The following is an 18,650-nucleotide window of genomic DNA, read 5'->3' on the forward strand; positions in this document are numbered from 1 at the left end:
CGCAACGCCCTGTTAACTTAGTCAACACACGAGAGCAGTGACTGTTGGATGTCCATCCAACGGCTGTCGTGCTTCTTCAATCTCTGCTCTTCATGCTCCAGCCACTCAAACAAGCGCCGGTGGGACTGCCTGCTCCCTCCTCCCGCGGCCGGCTATGCTGCCGCGCAGGCCTCACGGCCCCACCGTACTCCCATCGCTGGCCTAGCCATCCCTCTACTCACCCACACATGCTGTTATTCTCCGGCGATGGCAGACGAACCAGTAAACCCTCGTACTCCTCCGCGTGGGAAACAACTGCCGAGTATTCCCTGGCTCCGTGTCATTCCCTTCCTAGGCCTCGCTGTCGTCCACCGCCCTGGTGCTCTCGGTGCGGCCTGGTCAACGTGGTCAATGAACGACAACCATCGGAAGTGGATTGTACGTGGAGAGGCTGACAGCTGGGTCCACGGCCGCACGCAAGGAAATGCCTCCTTATTACGCGCAAAATAATGATTCCTCCACCTGACAGCTAGGACCCACAGGAAGGGCCTCTGTATTTCATGAAAAAAACGTTCCCCCCGCTGACAGGTCGGACCTACCAGCTATATCTTCGCACGCAAGGAAGTGCCTCCTTATTACGCCCAAAAAATGAATACCCCCTGCTAGCTGGGACCCACCATATTGTTGGGCTGACTTGTGGGCCTACTAAGTTGACGGGGACGGAGGGCTTTGTCAACTTAGTCAATACTCCAGTGACCGTATGATGTCCATCCAACGGCCATAGTGCTTCTTCAACCTCTGGTCTTCTTGCTCCAGCCGCCCAAAGCAGCGCTGGTCGTGCCGCCTGCTCCTGCCTCCCGTGGCCGGCTGTGCTACCGCGGAGGCCTCACCGCCCCCATACTACTCCCACCACTGGCCAGGCCATCCCTCCACTCACCCACACCCCCTGTTATTCTGTGGCGACGGTAGCCTCACATCGCAGCCGAACCAGTGAACGCTCGTACTCCTCTCCGCGTGGGCATCCACTGCCGCGTCTTGCCCGGCTCCGCATCGTCCCCTTCCTAGGCCTCGCCATCGTCCACCGCCGTGGTGCTCTCGGCATGGCGTGGTCAATGTGGTCAACGACCGACTTCCATCGGAAGAGTACTGTACGTGGAGAGGCTGACAGCTGGGTCCACGGCAGCCGCAAGGAAGTGCCTCCTTATTACGCGGAAAATAATTATTCCTCCACCTGACAGCGGGGACCCATCGGACGGGCCACCAGTATTTTGTGAAAAAAATCGTTTCCCCCTGACTGCTAGGACCCACCGGACGGGCCACCGTATTTCACAAAAAAATGTTCTCCCCGCTGTCAGCTCGGACCCACCGGAAGTGCCTCCTTATTACGCACAAAAAAATGAATACTCCCCCGGCTAGCTGGGACCCACCTTGGTGAGAGGCTGACTTGTGGGCCTACTAAGTTGACGGGGATGAAGGGCTTTGTCAACTTAGTCAATATGAACGATTCTAGCTCCAGTGACCGTACGATGTCCATCCAACGGCCATAGTGCTTCTTCAACCTCTGGTCTTCTTGCTCCAGCCGCCCAAAGCAGCGCCGGTCGTGCTGCATGCTCCTGCCTCCCGTGGCCGGTTGTGCTGCCGCAGAGGCCTCACCGCCCCCTACTATTCCCACCACTGGCCAGGCCCTGCGGCGACGGCAGCCTCACACTGAAGCCGAACCAGTGAACCCTCGTCCACCTCTCCGCACGGGCTTCCACTGCCGCGTCTTCCCCGGCTCCGCGTCGTCCCCTTCCTAGGCCTCGCCGTCGTCCACCGCCGTGGAGCTCTCCGCGCGGCGTGGTCAACGTGGTCAAGGAACGACTTCCATCGGAAGAGTACTGTACGTGGAGAGGCTGACAGCTGGGTCCACGGCCACAGCCCAGTTTTTTTGTGATTTGCCAAGTAAGTCGCTTTGTCAGGCCTGTTGGGCTGCAAATCTTTCAAGACGAGGAGAGCTTTCATTCGGCTGGCCGAGAAAATGGCCCATCAGTAATGAGAAATGGGCTGTACATTTTTAAAGCACATCAAACTGGCAATTAGTTTCAGATATCTTTTTTTTCATTTCAAGATTTTAAATTACATTAATTTTTATGCGTGGAGAATTTGTTGGATTTTATATTGATATACATTTATTTTTAAAATCAGTTTGAATGTGAGTCGAAATTTCGGGATTAAAAACAGTTCGGACCGCACCGAAATATGCAAAATTTCGTATAATTTTTTAACTGTGGCCACAATATGGGCTGTAATGCTAACAAAAAGAATATGGGCTCCAGAAAAACCTTAAGATTTAGCAAATGGGCTGTAAATTATTAGAAATAATGGCAGATGGGTTGTATGCTGTTTTCCACAGATTTGAGGCTTTCCTAAAAAAAGGTTGACGCACAAGCACTGACTGTTGGATGTCCATCCAACGGCCGTCATGCTTCTTCAATCTCTGCTCTTCCTGCTCCAGCGGCTCAAATAAGCGCCGGCGGGACTACCTGCTCCCTCCTCCCCGCGGCAGGCTGTGCTGCCGCGCAAGCCTCACCGCCCCACCGTACTCCCATCGCTGGCCTAGCCATCCCTCTACTCACCCACACCTGCTGTTATTCTCTGGCGACGGCAGACGAACTAGTAAACCCTCGTACAGTCGTACTCCCCTCCGCGTGGGAAACAACTGCCGAGTCTTCCCTGCCTCCGTGTCGTCCTCTTCCTAGGCCTCGCCGTCGTCCACCGCCGTGGTGCTCTCGGCGCGGCGTGGTCAATGTGGTCAACAACCGACTTCCATCGGAAGAGTACTGTGCGTGGAGACGCTGACAGCTAGGTCCACGGCCACAGCAAGGAAGTGCCTCCTTATTACGCGCAAAATAATTATTCCTCCACCTGACAGCAGGGACCCACCGGACGGGCCACCGTATTTCGCAAAAAAAAATGTTTCCCCTTTGACTGCTGGGACCCACCAGCTACACCTTCGCACGCAAGGAAGTGCGTTCGGGCAAAAAAACAAAATGATTTGCCCCCCTGACTGCTGGGACCCACCAGCTACATCTTCGCACGCAAGGAAGTGCCTGATAGTCGGGACCCACCTGGTCGAAGCGTACGTAGCGTTGTCATTCTGGTCGCGAACGTGTACGTACATATATACTGGTGGATGTAGAGGCGCGCACGTGTCGTAGTAGAGGCGCGCACGTAGCATGTACACGTACGTACAGCGGCCAGGGTGCAAGAAAGAAAATACGGCCACGTATGTGTACATACGGGCGGGGTCTCGAACGCCTACTCGCGCATACGTATGGCGAGGGCTCGTTGACATGGCTGGGTCGGAACGGAGAAACAGCGTCGTCGTCGTGTTCATGGGGAGGCAACGGAATGCGTTGTGTTCATGGGGAGGCAACGGAATGTGTCGTGTTCATCGGGAGGCAACGGAATGCGTCGTGTTCATCGGGAGGCAACGGAACGCGTGGGAGCCAACCGGCTGGGTCGGAATGGAATGTGTGGTCGTGTTCATCGGGAGGGCTTGGACGGAACAGGCGATGGAAACGAGGCTTGGCGTACCGCAGAACGGAGGAAACGGCCTTGTGTTCGACCGGCCACGTTCGAAATGGGATCCTGTTCATCGGGAGGGGTCTGGCGTACCGCAAAACGGACGAAATGGACCTCCTACGGTCGAAACGAGGGTCCTGTTGATCGGGAGGGGTGTGGCGTACCGCAAAACGGACGAAACGGACCTCCTACGGTCGAAACGGGGGTCCTGTTGATCGGGAGGGGTGTGGCGTACCGTAAAACGGACGAACTAGACCTCCTACGGTCGAAACGGGGGTCCTGTTCATCGGGAGGGGTGTGGCGTACCGCAAAACGGGACTCCACGGGATACTGTTCATCTCCACCGTCGACCTCCTCCAGCCTCCACGGGCTACCGTCGACCTCCTCCAGCCTCCACGGGCTCCTGTTCATCCAGCCTCCACCGTGCGCTACTCCACTGGCTACTATTCAACCACCCCTCCACGGGCACCCCTCCACCGTCTACTGTTCATCCAGCCCTCCACATCACGGGGTCCTATTCAACCACCCCTCCACGGGCACCCCTCCACCGTCTACTGTTCATCCAGCCCTCCACACCACGGGGTCCTGTTTATCCAGAGGCAACGCCACCGCTCACTGTTCATCCACCCCCCCCCCCCCCCCCGCAACGCTCACTGTTCATCCCAGAGGCAGCATCGATCGGCTTCAGTTAGCAGCAGTAGCAAAGGAATCGCTCGATCGGGTTCAGTTAACAGCCATCGCTCGGGTTCAGTAACGCATAGCCTGCAGTGCAATCGCTCGGGTTTAGTTAGAGCCCAACGCCTCGCTCGGTTCAGTTAGAGCCAACGCCTCGCACACACGCGCTTACGTGTATGAGAGAAACGCGCATCGCTCGGCCCCCGACCTCCCACCATAACCGGGAACTCCCCAAAATTTTCCTCGCCCTCGCTTCTACCACGGTTTTTTCCGTCATGGACGGCCCAAAGAATGTCATGCAGCTGCGTCTCCGGCCCGCCCAGGACGAAAAGCCCATTTTCTGTCATGATTTTTTGTCATAGAAGTAGGAGCCCACCACATCTATGATGATACCGGGTTTTGTCACAATTATCGTCATAGAAGTGTCATATGTATGACAGAAAAAAAAATCGTTCAGCCCAAAATGTCACGGATGTGTCTTTTTTTTGTAGTGAAACCTACCCCCCTTAAGATGAATCTCGCCCTCGAGATTCGGGTTGGCTAGAAAATAGGTGAGGGTGATCCTTCCGTAAGTCTTCCTCTCGTTCCCAGGTGGCTTCATCTTCGGTATGGTGACTCCACTGAACTTTGCAGAACTTAATTACTTTACTGCGTGTAACTCGGCTGGCAAACTCGAGTATCTTGACTGGTTTCTCCTCATATGTCAAGTCACTATCCAACTGTATCGCTTCCAGTGGCACTGTATCTCTCAGAGGGATATCAGCCATCTCTGCGCGGCACTTCTTCAACTGAGAAACATGGAACACGTCATGAACTCCTGACAATCCTTCAGGCAATTCCAACTTGTAAGCAACTTCTCCCATACGTCCCAAAACTTGGTATGGTCCCACAAAACGTGGTGCTAACTTTTCCTTAACTCCAAAACGCTTCACTCCTCGGAGTGGTGATACACGAAGATACACTCTGTCTCCAACTTCGTAAACTGTCTCCTTGCAGTTAGAATCCGCATAACTCTTCTGCCTGGACTGGACTACCTTGAGTCTATCGCGAATCAGCTTAACCTTCTCTTCAGATTCTTTAATCAAATCTGGTCCAAACAACTGTCGGTCTCCAACTTCATCCCACAACAACGGTGTTCTACACCTCCTTCCGTACAGTGCTTCAAAAGGGGCCATCTTCAAACTGGCTTGATAGTTGTTGTTGTAAGAGAACTCTGCATATGGCAAATTTTCGTCCCAACTAGACCCATAGTCTAGCGCACAAGCTCTCAACATGTCCTCCAGAATCTGGTTGACTCTCTCAGTCTGTCCATCTGTCTGCGGGTGAAAAGCTGTACTGAACTCTAGCCTGGGTCCCAAAGTTTCATGCAACTGACTCCAAAACTTTGAGGTGAACTGGGTTCCTCTATCTGATACAATGGTCCTCGGAACTCCATGCAGACATACGATCCTGGTCATGTATATCTTTGCCAACTTTGCACTGGTGTAAGTGGTCTTCACTGGGATGAAATGAGCTACCTTCGTCAAACTATTGACTACAACCCATATCGAGTCACAGCCTGAACGAGTCCTGGGTAATCCTGTGATAAAGTCCATGCCTAGTTTATCCCACTTCCATTCGGGTATAGGCAATGGCTATAGCAATCCTGCTGGCTTCTGATGTTCTGCCTTCACTCTCTGACATACATCACAAACTGCTACATATTCCGCAATATCCTTCTTCATTCCGGTCCACCAGAAACTATCCTTCAAATCCAGGTACATCTTGGTATTTCCTGGGTGAATCGAATATGGCGAATCATGGGCCTCCTGCAAAATCAGCTTCCTGATCTCCTGATCATTTGGCACATATACGCGGTCCTCAAACCATAAGATATCGTGCTCATCCTCACGAAATCCTTTAGCCTTTCCTTTACTCATCCTTTCCTTTATTTCGGCTATCTCCTTGTCCGTCTTCTGAGCTTCTCTGATCTTATCCATAAAAGTAGATTGAATCTCTAAAGCTGCTACATAACCTCTCGGAACAATTTCCAAACATAGCTCGCGTAGGTCATCTGCTAACTCCTTGGGTAACTCTCCGGTCATGAGTGTATTGACATGACTTTTGCGGCTCGACGCATCGACTACTACGTTAGCCTTTCCGGGATGATAATGTAACCTCATATCATAATCCTTAATGAGTTCTAACCATCTCCTCTGCCTGAGATTCAACTCCTTCTACGTGAAAATATACTTCAAACTCTTGTGATCTGTGTATACCTCACAATGGTTTCCGATGAGAAAATGTCTCCAAGTCTTCAACGCATGCACTACAGCTGCTAACTCCAAATCATGGGTAGCATAATTTAACTCATGGGGTTTAAGCTATCGTGAGGCATATGAAACAACTCTTCCCTCCTGCATAAGTACGGCTCCAAGTCCTCGACGAGAAGCGTCGCAATACACTTCATAATCCTTGCGTTGATCTGGCAGAATCAACACTGGTGATGTAACCAAGCGTTTCTTCAACTTTTGAAAACTGGCCTCACATTCCTCAGTCCATTTGAACTTGGTGTCCTTCTTCAACAACTCCGTCATGGGCTTCACAATCTTTGAGAAATTTTCAGTGAACCTCCGGTAGTATCCTGCGATCCAAGAAAACTCCGAATCTCTCTGACTGACGTGGGTGACTCCCAATTTGTCACAGTGACAACTTTGGTGGGGTCTACTGCTATTCCTTCTCCGGATATAACATGTCCAAGGAATCCAACTTCCTTCAACCAAAACTCACACTTGCTGAACTTGGCGTATAGCTGATGTTCCCTGAGCTTCCCAAGTACCAAACGCAAATGCTCTTTATGTTCTTCTTCATTCTTCGAGTAGACCAGAATATCATCAATGAACACCACAACGAACTTATCCAAAAACTCCATAAATACCTTGTTCATCATGTTCATAAAATAGGCAGGTGCATTAGTCAGGCCAAACGACATAACGGTATACTCATATAGCCCGTACCTCGTGGTAAAAGCTGTCTTAGGTATATCCTGCTCTCGAATCTTCAGCTGGTGGTACCCTGATCGCAGATCGATCTTGGAAAACACTTTAGCTCCTTGCAGCTAGTCAAACAAATCACTGATCATCGGCAGTGGGTACTTGTTCTTGATCGTCACCTCATTCAATCCTCGATAATCAACAACCATCCTTAACGATCCATCCTTCTTCTCCACTAGAAGTACTGGGGATCCACAAGGTGACGAACTTGGGCGAATATAACCTTTATCCAGTAACTCCTTAATCTGCTTCTTAATTTCTTCCAAATCCTTTGCGGGCATTTTGTATGGTCTCTTAGATATTGGCCCTGTGCCTGGCAAAAGCTCAATCAAAAACACAATGTCTCTATCCGGTGGCATGCCTGGCAACTCTTCGGGAAATACATCCGGAAAATCCTTCACCACTGGTACTTCCTCCTGTACAACTCCTGATAAGGAATTTGCTTGAGTCCTATTCGGCACATGCCGGGATACATACTTGATCCTTCTTCCTTCTGGGGTGGTGAGCAAAATCAACTTACTGGCGTAGTCAATGTTCCCTCCATACTTCGATAACCAATCCATGCCTAATATCACATCCAGTCCTAGTGACTCCAATACTATTAGGTCTGAGGGAAACAGGTAGTTACCAATCCTTAATGGTAACCGATCACACCATAGGCTAGCCATATACTCTGCTCCTGGCGAGGTTACTAACATGGGTGACCTAAGGGCTTGGGTTGGCAGTTTAAACTTATCCACAAATCCCCTTGATATGTATGAATGCGATGCACCAGTATCAAAAAGTACGACTGCAGTAAATGACTTAACCAAAAACTTACCTATTACTGCATCGGGTTGGACTTCAACCTCCTCCATGTTAACGTGGTTCACTTGTCCCTTGGTGAAAGGGTTGGGCTTCTTCCCAGAGCTTCCATTGTCGTTTCCATTCTTAGCTTCAGGACATTCATTGGCGTAATGTCTGGTCTTCTGGCACTTGTAGCAAGTAACATGGCTTAGATCTTTCTTGGCGGGTGTTGCCGGGTTGGAACGGTTCTGTCCGTTGCTTCCTCCATTACCATTCCCGTTCTTGGCGCCACTATGGTTATGCGAACTCCCTCCAGAGTGATTGTGACTACCATGGTTATGGACAAGTCCTCCCGAGTTCGGGGTGAAGTGAGGCCTCTGATGAGCTCCAGAATTATACTTCCCTTGTCCATACTTCCTCTTGCGGTTATCAATCTGCTGTTGCTTCCCTTCAATCATGAGAGCTCTGTCTACCAACTCCTGGCAGTTATTGAAATTTGCCACCATCAACTACATGCTCAGCTCATCATTCAGCCCTTCTAGAAATTTCTCCTGCTTAACTGCATCTGTAGCGACATCATCTGGGGCATAACGTGCTAGCTTATTAAAGTCATCCACATATTGGCCAACGGTGCGTCCTCCTTGGCGTAAGTTGCGAAACTCGCGCTTCTTCATGGCCATAGCTCCTGTTGATACGTGGGCAGTGCGAAAAGCCTGCTGAAACTGATCCCATGTCACAGTGTCGATGGGGTAAGTGACTATGAAATTCTCCCACCATGATGCTGCGGGTCCATCAAGCTGATGTGCGGCAAAACGCACCCTCTCCGCATCTGTGCATCCTGCAGTAGTCAACTCCCTTTCAATCTTGCGGAGCCAATCATCTGCAACAATCGGCTTGGTGCTACTGGAGAACACCGGCGGATTCAGCCTAAGAAAACGGGCTAAGTGATCAACTGGTGGTGGTGGGGGTGGGTTGTTGTTGTTGTTCCCCTGGTTCTGATTCTGGACTAGTATCTGCATCAATGCATTCTGCTGCTGGATCAACTGAGTGAGCTCCGGTGGGAAAGCAAATCCATTGTCACGTCTCGGAGGCATCTGCTGGGTTTAGAAAAAGGTGAGAAAACAGAGTAGAATGAGGTCTAGGGGGGAAACACTACCCATATGCACATGAGATAAACACAATCATATCACTCAATCAATCAAGCAAGCGCATACAATCAGTCTAGAACTATCGTTACAAAAGTGCTCGGACTATACTATATACATGGTGGAATTATACTACGGATTTGGTGGTCAACTAGAAAAATTGATCGGTCGAAGACTCCATGATATCTGCTCCTGCTTCGTCAACATAGTCATCATCGCTATCGTCGGGATCTGAGTCGGTGTCGTCGATGATGATGTAGTTCTCCGGGAAAGTGGAACCGTCGTCTTCTCCTCCTGGCGCGGGGTCTCCCATGAATACTCCCAGCTTCCTGTCAGGTCGTCATTCTTCTCTACTAGTACAACGATTTCCTCCATATAATCCTCGCGAGTAGCCTTGAGTTCTTCCTCCAAATCCGTGATCCTTGTCATTGCCTTCTTCAAATCTGTCATGCTTGCGCACATCTGGTTCTCTTGGCATCGAATGTGTTGGTTTAACTCCTGGATGAAATCTGCAATCGATCTATCCTTCCTGGTGCTGATCATCTCCCATTGCTCATCTCGGTGCCCACAAATCTGGTAGATAGTATCCTTGAGATCATTGTGGTAAACTTCTCCAATGCGTCCCATGGTAATGTGGGCTGCCATACTCTTTCCTAGACTCCAGGTTGGTGCATCAAAGGAAAACTCGGTGGTCTCAATGATTGGCGTAAACGTCCTTCCTGGAACTAGAATTTGAATCATCCAGCGCTCCTCTTCTGGTAAAGTGGCATTATAAGTCCCTGTGAAGCTTGGTATTCCAATGTTCAGGTATCTAGTGACTTCCTTCAGGTGACGTCCAAAGGGGTGTCTTCATCTGGTTGCGTGAGATCCTTGCATCAGCCATCCTAAAGAGTAGAAAATGGAGAGGAGTCAGAAATGAGAAGAGAGTAGTGATGTAGGGCTTTAGCTTAGTGGTCGTGTCCTACAGTCAGCGTGTGCTCTGATACCATCTTGTAGCGACCAGACCTCAAACAGTCTGATCTCTGTGCATCAGTGTCATCCCTGGATCGGTAATGCTGACACGCACAGTACTTGAAGGATTTATATCAAAGTAGCAATCACACACTTATTACATCGAATGTCTCAAAAGAGAACTTATTACAAAATAATATGGCTTAAGGCCATCTAAATACGATAACTGCAGAAGGCTTGGAAGATAAAGTGAGTCCATCAACTCCAACGGCATCACTGAGTGAAAGACCACGACCTAAGGCACCTTACTCGTTGTCTGAAAAATCTGCAACATGATACGTTGCAGCCCGAACACGGGTCAGCACATGGAATATGCTGGCAATATAACACCAAAGAGTAATACACATAATAAGGCTATCACTACAAGCATATATGGCTGATGGAGGCTATATGGTTAATATGTTTTGCGGAAAGCCAATTTTTCCCTACAGCAAAGGAATAAATTTTTATTTAACTATCATGGTGGTTGGTAAACATTAAGAATGGTAAACCCCATCTCAATCCAAATTAAAAATAATTAAAAACCCAATCAAATTTTATAATTAAGAGTGATGAGATCCACTTGATAATCCAAGAACCAGATACTCAAGATGTCCATAACCGGGGACACGGCTAACCATGATTAGTTTGTACACTCTGCAGAGGTTTGCGCACTTTTCCCCACAAGTCTCGATCTCCTCCATTGGATTTCTCACACTACATGGTGTTTGAGAAATGGATGACTGAGACACAGTCTTTCGGAAGCATTAACTCTTTCGACGGGTAGACCGTACCACCTACATCCCCTACATCTTCTAGCCTACCATTGAAAGAGGTCACACAACATACTCAACCATGCCAGAGCCCATAATGGCTTGTGGCTGCACTCGGAAGTTTCTAGCATGAATAATCTCATGATCCCTTTGAGCCCGGGTGGCAGTCCAGAGGAGAATCACACGGTACCCCGGGATTTCCAAAAAAATACAGGCAATCATTGGGTTCCCCAGGTGCCTCAGTCCACCCAGATGTGTATTAAAGTTGCCACCTTAAGTTGAACCATTAATTAATAATATCACATCTGTCATGGATACACTCAAACCCAATCCACGTCTACGAGCATAGCATAGCAATATAAGCAACGTAGAAGTAACTCCCATAGGTTTGATAATAAACAGGTGAATAGGTACTACCTCATCTACTTGCCAAACCCACAAGTTAAATTAGACCCTAACCATGCAATTGTTTGTGGATTGATCTAATGCAATAAAACTGGGTAGTAAAGAGGTATGATCAAAGTGTTACTTGCCTTGCTGATGATCCGCGAAACCTAGAGACTCGTAGTAGCACACTCCGCACTCCGGGTACTCTATCGCAAACAAACACACATACAATAAGCAATCAAGCAAAACAGCACGGGTAAAACTCAAATAAGAGATTTAACCAGAAAGTTCAACTTAAGAACTCCGGTTTGCAAAAAGAATCAAATCAAACGAAACAACGAAACTCAAACTGCGAAAGAAACAAGCTTCGTTTACTAATCTGGACTAAAGTCAAATTTTACAGTAGCAAAAACTTGTTTAAGTTGATTAAACAGAAATAGGGTTTCGAGACGAAACTCTAGGCGCTTGAATCGCCTGATTTCGATAAACGAGCGAAAAGTTAAACTAAAACGAAAATCAGATCAGAAATCGCGATCGAAAATAATCGCAGAAAAATCCGAGAAAAAGAAAAACTGACGAACAGACTAACGAACGAACATTCGTTATCTGCGGCTAACGGGCGAAAACCATTCGTTAAAACGAATGTACGGACGAACGTCCGCGAAATAACTAAACCGAAAAAAACCAAACCGAAACTAAGAAAAAAACGAATCTAGGGTTTCGAAAAAAAACCGATCGGTTTTCTTGTGAAAACCGAGGCGGCGGCGACTACCTCCGGCGAGGTCCGGCGAACGGTGGTGGGGCGACGTCCGGCGGCGGGCGGCGGCAAGCGGCGGCGCACGGCAGCGGCGGGCGGCGGCAAGCGGCGGCGGCAGCGAGCGGCGGCGGCGGCGGCGGCAAGCGGTGGTGGGTTAGGGTTTGGGCATCGGGGGCGAGTGGGCTGGCAGCGGCTGGGCCTTGGGGCGCCTCGGGGCGGTGGCTTATAAAGCCCCCCCGGGCGGAGTCCCGCTCGGGTACGGCCCGGAGTCAGTTTCGTTTTTTTTTTAATTGTTTCACGCAGACAAATGAATAAAAGAAATACTAAACTGACTCCAAAAATCCTGAAATAAATTTTCCTCATCCTCTAAAAATAAGCCGGACCAGGTGAACATTTATTTGGGACTCTAATGCAATATTGAAAAACGCATATTTTTCCTAATTCAAATAAAATAGCGATAGAACTCCGAATAAAATTCTTATTTGATTTTAATATTAAATCTCCAATATTTCTTTATTTTGAGGAAGTCATTTTATCCTCTCTCTTTTATTTTTATAGAAGAAATATTCGAAGAGAAAATAATTAAAATCAAACGATCCTCTTTTCAAAATTTGAGAAAACTCAAATTTGAAAATAACGAAATTCCCAACTCTCTCCGTGGGTCCTTGAGTTGCGTAAAATTTCTAGGATCAAGCCAAAATGCAATAAAATATGATATGCAATGATGATCTAATGTATAACATTCCAAATTGAAAATTTGGGATGTTACAAATGGTACTTCCTTCACAGCTATTCTCTCTGTCCAGAAACTTGCAAAAATTCAAGAGAAATAATTGGCTTGAAGAATTGATCCCAAAATTGGTGGAGGGATGTTTTATGGTCAACAGAATGCTCTGGTAAATTTTCAGCCAAAATGAAGCAATATAAAATATACTTGCTTCACAACCTGAAAATATTGACAGAAGCAAAGATTATGTCCTGTGCTCACATAGATCAAGCGATGGAGCTGAAATTTTGAGGAGTGTAAATATATGATCACATGAAGGAGTGTGCAAAATTTCAACTCATTTGGATAACCTTAGCTAGTACTTCCTTCACAATGCCTTCTGTCTGACAGAAACTTCGAAAAATTGCCGAGGAAGATTAGCTAGGAACATAAAGTTGAATTTTGGCATGAAGCATTGATTTGGATGAAATAGCATGCCCAAAGAGTTTGGGAGCCAACAAGGAAAGATAGGTGGCACTTCCTTCACTGAAAGCCACACTGGACAGAAATGAAGAATAATTATTGGGGAATTATTCTTTAGCTAGGACAGGAAAGTTTGGGCATATTTGAGCAACATATGACCCAAAGAAATTATGAGAATTAATTGGGATTTTTGGGAGTGACAGAAATATAGGTTGCTTCACAACCTAGGGCAGACAGGGTTATTCCTTTAATAGAAAAAAGGAATATTCCTGAGAAAAGAATTTTAGGGTTGGGCTACAATGGAAATGACATGGTCTAGGGCTAGATTTGAGGATGATGAGTCACTTGGGAAAAGAAGAAATGATGATCTCCCAGGTTGCAAGGCCACATAACCACTCCAAAAAGAAAATCAGAGCAAAAACCAATAAATCAAAAAGAAAAATGAAAGGGCCAAAAACTAGGCTGTTAAACCTTCCCCCCTTAAAGAAATCTCGTCCTCGAGATTTGGTTGCTCACGGAACAAGTATGACTTGAGGACACCGTTTCCAACTCGGGTATCCATTTCCTTTATTTATTGTCCCCTCAAGAATTTTAGATGATTTTGCTTACCTTACTCTGGGGTGGTTTGCTTCACCTTTCCCAAATTCTGACGGGTTTTTGCTCACAAACCAAATCCTTTTGCTGGCGTTGATTCTTTCATATTTGCGGCGATATCCAATGGATCAGAGCATATATTTCCTTTTTGTCATGAAAACCTTTTTACTTCCGTCATGATGTTTGCTCAAACAAATGCATGTCTTTTGGGTTCCATAAATGATGTGAATCATGGCCATTTTCTGAGGGAATCTGACTGCTCTCATGTGGTACTGATTTATCTTGATTTATTCCTTTGGCTCGAGCATGGGGTATGTACCAAAAATTCGACTGCCTTCTATTGTGAGCAATATGCAAGGGTATGGACTTATAGCTGTGTCATACCTCAAATATTAACATCTTGGGACTTTCCTGACAGGAGTGCTAGCGGGAAAATACTTTTCATGACATGTTGTCCATGCACTTGGTTCCGCCAGTGAGTATACCTGGTCTGAACTGATTGTTCGGCTTTTGATTTACCCATGTTGTCAGACGTGGTAATAGGCTATGAGATGCTTTAATACTGCCATTAAAGTCAAACTGTTGAGGTTGCAAAGGAATCTTGGATTTGACAGAGCAGACTAGGATATTCCACACTAACCATTCCAATAGGGTCAGCGGGATATGAAATCCTTGTAGAGCAGAGTAGACCTCTGAGGGTATACCTTTGCAGATCAATATGTAAATTATGGCCTCCAACTAAATTGGATGTCCAGACCCTGATGGTCGTGCAAAAATCACCATACCTTTGTTGTCAGTCTCATCCTTTGATGGTCATGATTTTCCTTGTCAAGATACCTTACTAAAATAACTTGGCCACACATGTCCTTTATTCTTCGTATGACCATGACTGTGGCTAGTGCAATATTTTTGTCATTATTCCTTGTGCTTGTTTTCTGACCTGGGTCTTCACATATATGACATATACTCGGAGCTTGTAGCTGTATAGAGCTCATTGTTTAGGCCAACCATGCAAAAGGGTGACAAGAGCTCATGAGATTTCCTTGTCGGTGCGGGAATATTGGCCTTGGTGGCCACTGCCAAGACTGTGGATTCTGCGTTGTCATCTCCAGATCTTGTCGATCCTTGTATTATATGAGATGTATCTTTGTTTATCTTCATTTGCATGGCCCATGAGATTTGTTGGATCCGTACCTTTCTTAGGTATATCTGCTTGATCATCGCTGTATCCCGTATGAGTGACTAATCTGACCGGGGATACATGCTCGCCATATATATAAGAAGAATATGCCACTGAACACCCGATTCTTGCGGTAGACATGTGTTTTGACTGAATTGTACCTCTGACAAATTATTGTGAATCTGATTCTTGAGCTTCACTATCATATACTGCCTACTGATTGTGTCATACCTTGTAAAAATACTGAATACGACATGCGGTGTCGTACTGAAGATGGCAAGGTGTCGTGGGTTGAAAGCTATACGAGTAACTTGTATGTCCAGGGATACATCCTCACTATATATGTGGAAAGATGTGTAGCCGAACACTTGATTTCTGAAGCAGACATATGCCTTGACTGACTTGTACTTCTGACAAAATTATTGTGAATCTGATTCTTGAGAGGTACTGCCACATACTGCCAACTCACCGTATAATCTCCGAGGACGGTGCAATAGTGTGCTACTGACGCGGACTGAGTGACTTACGAGAGAAGTCATCCGAGTAGCTTGCTGAGGAAGACTCGTTAGCTTCTGCTCGAAGCTTTTGTCTGGGTAGCAGGCAGAAGAAAGCTCAATACTTACACATGAAGCTTGACCTGATTATTGTGCTGGAGAAGCCTGGGTTCCGTACTTGAGAAGCTTCTCCTCTGATTACTTACTGTGAAAGATTCATTTCCGTCTGTCGGAATCTTTTACTGAGGTATCTTGCTGAGAAAGACTGAGTATCTTGGACCGGAAACTATCCATATATTATACTGACAAAAATTTAGGAGCCTTGCATCATAAATTTCTTCCGATAATGTGTGGAGTAAGACTGAGTTTCTTATATCAAAAACTTCATACTGTGATATGCAGACTGAAAGCCATACACACACCCATAATATTCTGCGGCTGATGACTTGCATGAGAAAATTTATTTGACTGTCTTCCTTGATCATATCACATTCTAACTTTCCTTCGGAGTATAACATATTTCAAGCATCATTCATTGTTGAGCCAAAATTTGTATCTGATCCATACCTTTGACTGAAAATATATTCTGTTGGTCTTGCAACTGACTTGTCTTTCTGCTGGCTGGATCATAACTGTTGCTGATAATCAATCCGAGACGCCATTGGTATTCTGAGCAGATATTGATGCTATAATGCAGTTGACTAGGTAGACCATAATGTTTAGCTGAGCTTCTTCCAAATATTTTAAATCCTTATTGCTTCTTCAAGTCCGGTGTCGGTTAATGAGCAACTCTTTATAGGGAAAAATAATGTAACACCGGGGCCCAAAAAAAGAAGCAAAAGAAAACTCAACTAAACAAAAGCATACAACACAATCACTACACACACAAACAAGTTCACATATTACTACTAGTCACACAATATGCATGCCTACTTAAGCACACAAATCTCGCGGGATCTCCGGTTCTACGATCTAGCATGCTGTGACGGTGTGCACAAAGATGAATCAATGTGTGGAGGAATTGGTGCAAACATCACTACACCAAGCACTGCCTTAACCAGGTAGCAACCTGGACTAGCTCGGAGGCGAGGACGTAACTGGTAACCATGTAGCGGTACACGAATGTCGCGACCACATTATTATCAAGCGGACGGAAAAGATCCGTACTTATCCAAGAAATAGGATAGCGAGGCAAAACCGAGTCGGATGACATTGCCCTTTTTATGATGACTGAGACCATTAAGGGTTGCCAACATGACAAGATAAAAAGGACGATCCGGGATGGAAGCATTTCCATCACCGAAATGATAGGTGGGGCTGAAAGAAAGAAAACGGCGCGATACTTGAGCACCATTTCTGCAAACAGTGTCGGGATCACTTGGCATCACTCTGCTAGGACAGAAATAACACCAAACACCGAGAGGAAAAGGAAACTAGATAAATGCAAGGGTTGAGCTTTAGTGGATCCGAACCAATGCCATCTACACTCACCAGATAAACCGTCGGCAACAAATAATAAGGCTATATGCATGCTATGCAACAAACAAATGCAGCAACCAAATGCAATAAACAAGCCACACTATATACTACCGGTTTCTACCGCTCGCACTGACTAGGGCATCCTACAGCCAGACCTGCTCTGATACCAAGCGTTGTGGCACCCCAGCTCAGAGAAACCGGAACGCCCCGTATTCTAGCCCAGAGATCGAGGAGAAGTCTCTGGAATACGACACTGCTTGACATAGAACAAATCAGCTCTTATTAGAAGAATAATAATACAAGGGTCTGATGTTACAAAGAAGCACATCAGCACGGCGACACTACGCCTGCGATACTACACTTGCTCTATGCTAGCAGTGGAACAACTCGTAGCAGCGGAATACTTCTAGCAGCAGAACAACGACGAAGGTGGTGAACTCCACTCCGTAGGGACTCTGGCTGGGACACGATCTAGCTCACACGAACGGACACCTCGACAAATAATCAAGCAATCACGGCATCACCTGCAATCTGGCATGACACGCTAGGTTAGTACATTGAATGTACTTGCAAGCTCACAACAACCAAAAGCATCAAGGCAAGACAACAGCATAGCATTAGTAGGTTAATTAAATTAACAGCTACCATGATGAAACAACTAATAATCATGATATGAGCTACTAGAATACTGATAAACCATCATCTCAGATCTCAAGTACCACATGAACCATCTCACACTTGGCTATTCGGCCAAGTAATATACCATCATGATCCACCTGATCAACTCGTGATCAAAACATCCACATGATCACCTCGCGATCAAAACCTCCATGTGATCACCGCGTGACCACATCACAAACTGAATGATCATCCTCGAGATCATCCCAACATCATCATCAACATCCTGCCAAGCTGTTACTGCTCATAATATATATATATATATATATATATATATCAACATATCGATCACCTATAAGTCATTCCGTCATGTGAGTGTTGATCGAACGGTGTGACCTAGTACGAACTTATGCCCATGTCCGAGGACGCGGCTATCGATAGATTGAACACACACACTCTGCAGAGGTAGCGCACTTTACCCACACCACGGAATCCATGGCCTCGCACTCCCATTCGGGTGGACCAACGGCATTCCGGCAAAACCGATCTACTGCCATGACACTCTCCCAGCCACTCCGACCAACACCCCCTTTTGGGTTCGGTCCTAGGTGGCCCCGTGCCTACCAGAGGCATCAATGGCCACCATCGTGGCAAAACAAAAACGGTCCCAAACGGGGACAAAAAGGCGCCTAACAACAACTACGCGCACACAAGGCTTATGTTCGCCTACCTGATCAGGGTAGCGCGTGCCCTAACCTTTCCTCGTTGGAGGCACCGGCGAGAGACACAGCAATAGCATCGCATTAGGGCCTTCCCATAAAGGCAAATGTGGTTGCACTGGAAAAGCTCGGTTCAGTGGCACCTGACCAACTTAATGACGGAATTTAACCCCAAAAATATAACTGTGCTAACTGATACTCCGATACCATCTATCATCCTATAATCCAAGTCATAGCAATATCCAACAAATAATCCAAAGCATAATATCGTCATACCAAAATACTCCGA

This window comes from Aegilops tauschii, chromosome 3 (assembly GCF_002575655.3).
Source record: "Aegilops tauschii subsp. strangulata cultivar AL8/78 chromosome 3, Aet v6.0, whole genome shotgun sequence".
Taxonomy (NCBI): domain Eukaryota; kingdom Viridiplantae; phylum Streptophyta; class Magnoliopsida; order Poales; family Poaceae; genus Aegilops; species Aegilops tauschii.